The following is a 2,896-nucleotide window of genomic DNA, read 5'->3' on the forward strand; positions in this document are numbered from 1 at the left end:
TTCTTCCTGCTGCTTAAGAGAGATAAAAATGTCTGACACTTGCAAGCTATTTCTTCCGTTTGGAGACCCCTGGCCTTCCTGCCTGTTACCCTCTCATTCCCCACTTTTCTTTTAGGAGAATTATGTTGCCTAGGGAAAAGGGGCGTCGTTCTCATTCCATAACTGCTTCTGAGCTGAGTAGGGGCATTGTCCCTAAATTCACGAGGCAACATATTCTCCTAATCCTCATATTGAGAATATCTGATCCAGGGGCCCCAAATAGTAGTTGGAGGAATTTGCAGCAGTCGCAGGATTTTGAGCAACCATTTGTACCTTAAAAGATTTCATGCGGCTAGAAACAAATCCAGTTATGCAATTACAGATGCAGGGAGCAAACAGTAAAAACAAAACAATCAGAACTATTGTAATTAAGATAGTTGTCCACCATGGGGAACTAGTTAACGTCTCCCAAAGTGAGGCAATTCAGGAGTATCCATGGCCCCAATCATCTTGTTCGTGTGTTTAGTAAAATGAGTAACATTCGTGCTTGTATCAGGTATATATGTACAGCATTGGGTATGAATAATAGCACACGTTCCTCCTTGTGCAGCTGTCAGAATATCTAAAGCCAATCTGTTTTATAAGACCACCTTTCTAATTTGTGCTTGTTCAGCATTAAGGGCTGAAATAGCCTTTTGAGAATCTTGTAATGCCTGTTGAGTAAAATTAGTCAAAGCATCCACTCGTAGCATAACATCTGTAGTTCCCAAAGAGGGAACAAACACTGCAGCCAAATAATCATACCAGTGAAATATAGACCGTGCCCACCAAGTTTTAAGGTGAGGTAAATTAGCAGGCTTTTCTGGAAGCTATGAAAATATAAAGCTGTGAGTAAAGGCTAGACCCAGGGTGCATCGCCCTATCCAACCAGGGGGAAGCCATGCCCATAGGTAAGAGCCACATATCCAATAAGTCCCATTTGGAGCAATCCAGCATGACTGAGATATCCAGTCCCAATTAGTGCCTGGCCAGACAAAGGGAGGACCTGAACTGGGGTTGGAAAACATGGGAATGATTATGTTGCATATTTCCTGCGGCAAAAATCCCAATGGTTTCCAATCATTGTAATTAAGTTGTTGACTAACTTTTGGGGATGACTCTGTTTGTTACCAGCATATAGGGGCAGTAGATATTAAACGTCCTTTTTCAGGAGTTAGCCATATAACCTCATCCCATATTTGATAAATGTCAGGTAAAAAACCATTAGATCTAGACCTATTTGCCTTATGCGTAGCAAAATAGTCATTGAACCGAGACAATGCATAATCAAAATTAAAAGTCACATTATGTCCATAGTTAAAGTACAAAGTGTTGCACCAGTCCATTTTAGCATTGGTAGATGTCATCAGATGAAGAAGAGGCATCGCATGTGATTGCTGTTGAAGGTATTCACAGACTTGGAGAAAGTATTTTCCTTGAAGTGGAGATGTCCACCACAGGAAGCCTTCCACTGATAAAGAGGGGAGTGCTACGCAGACCCAGCAGTTAGACCGATTGTGGAATGCAGTATAGGAGTGAGCCCAGGACAGGAAGGCATTGTCTTGAGGATCAAACGGCAGACTCAGGATATTTGGAGTCAGCAGAAGTAAGCTCACATTGGTTATCAGGCCCATCTGAAAAGTACAAAGTCAGAGCATAGAAAGTAAAGACATAAAAAGACATGTCACTTAGTTTTGGTCAGGGTGCCACCTCTTAACTCGAGTGTGATGTACACACGAATCAATTCCTGGCACTTTGACAGCTGTGGGAGAAGAAAGAATAACCTGGTAAGGGCCTTCCCAGAGGGGCTAGAGAGATGGGCCCCTAGATCCCAATGTTTTTATGAGGACCTCAGTTCCTGGCTCAAATAGAGGGTTGCTTGACTCAGAGGCGGGGTCAGGAGTTGTCTCCCGGAGTCTGTTTATGCCTGTTGAAAAGCTGAGAGCTGAGTTACATAACTAGTTAATTCCAAGGCTTCAGGGTCTATAACAATGTCTATGCATAAGAAAGACCTTCCATAAATACATTCAAAGGGGGACAGTCCCTCCTTTTTTGGGGGCAGTTCGAGCCCTCATTAAAGCTATGGGTAGGACTTTAATCCAATTGTCCTGCATCTCTGTGTCTCATTTGCACAGATGTCTTTTGATAATGTCATTAGCTTTTTCAACCTTTCCTGAGGATTGGGGTCTCCAGGAACAGTGTAAGTGATATTCTATTCATAGAGCTTTAGATGAGTTACAACAGCTTTAAAGGCAGAGCCATTGTCAGTCTGAAGGCTCCGTGGCAGCCCAAACCTGGGAATAATTTCATGGATTAAAATCTTTATAACCTCCTTAGCCTCTTCACTACGACAGGGAAAAGCCTCAATCCATCCAGTAAAAGTATCTACCCAAACTTGTAAACAAGAATATCCATTAGCTTTTGGCATATGAGTAAAATCAATTTCCCAGTCCTCTCCAGGATACTTCCCACTTCGTTTTAATCCAAATTTTGCTAGCTTTTCAGTCTTTGGGTTATTTTTCTGACAAAGCTCACACCTTTTGATAATATTCTTTAAAGTTTTCATTACATTTTTACCTTCAAACAAACGAGAAGCCATTTGGTAAGTACTCTCTGCACCCAAATGAAAACTCTGATGTAAACCCTTAAGAATTTTCCATTGAGCAGTTCCAGGAATTATTGATCATCCATCTTCGGACTGTAACCGTCCTTTATCAGTAATCTTTGCTCTTCTTTTCCAATATCTTTCTAATTCTTCCCCAGTATATTGTGTTTTTTCCTGTTCCACAGGACCTGTCCACATCAAAGGCATCTGCAGTGAAGGGGTTTCTTAAAGTGCCACTTTTCTGGCTTGACAGTCAGCCAGCTGATTACCTTC

At 41.8% G+C, this 2,896-nt stretch overlaps 1 pseudogene; it reads right to left on the reverse strand.

Moving 5' to 3' along the window:
* Window positions 1-225: 225 nt before the first annotated feature.
* Window positions 226-1,652, reverse strand: LOC128067676 (endogenous retrovirus group PABLB member 1 Env polyprotein-like; annotated as a pseudogene).
* Between the last annotated feature and the right edge of the window lie 1,244 nt (window positions 1,653-2,896).

The sequence above is a fragment of the Budorcas taxicolor genome, chromosome 23, assembly GCF_023091745.1.
Source record: "Budorcas taxicolor isolate Tak-1 chromosome 23, Takin1.1, whole genome shotgun sequence".
Classification (NCBI taxonomy): Eukaryota; Metazoa; Chordata; class Mammalia; order Artiodactyla; family Bovidae; genus Budorcas; species Budorcas taxicolor.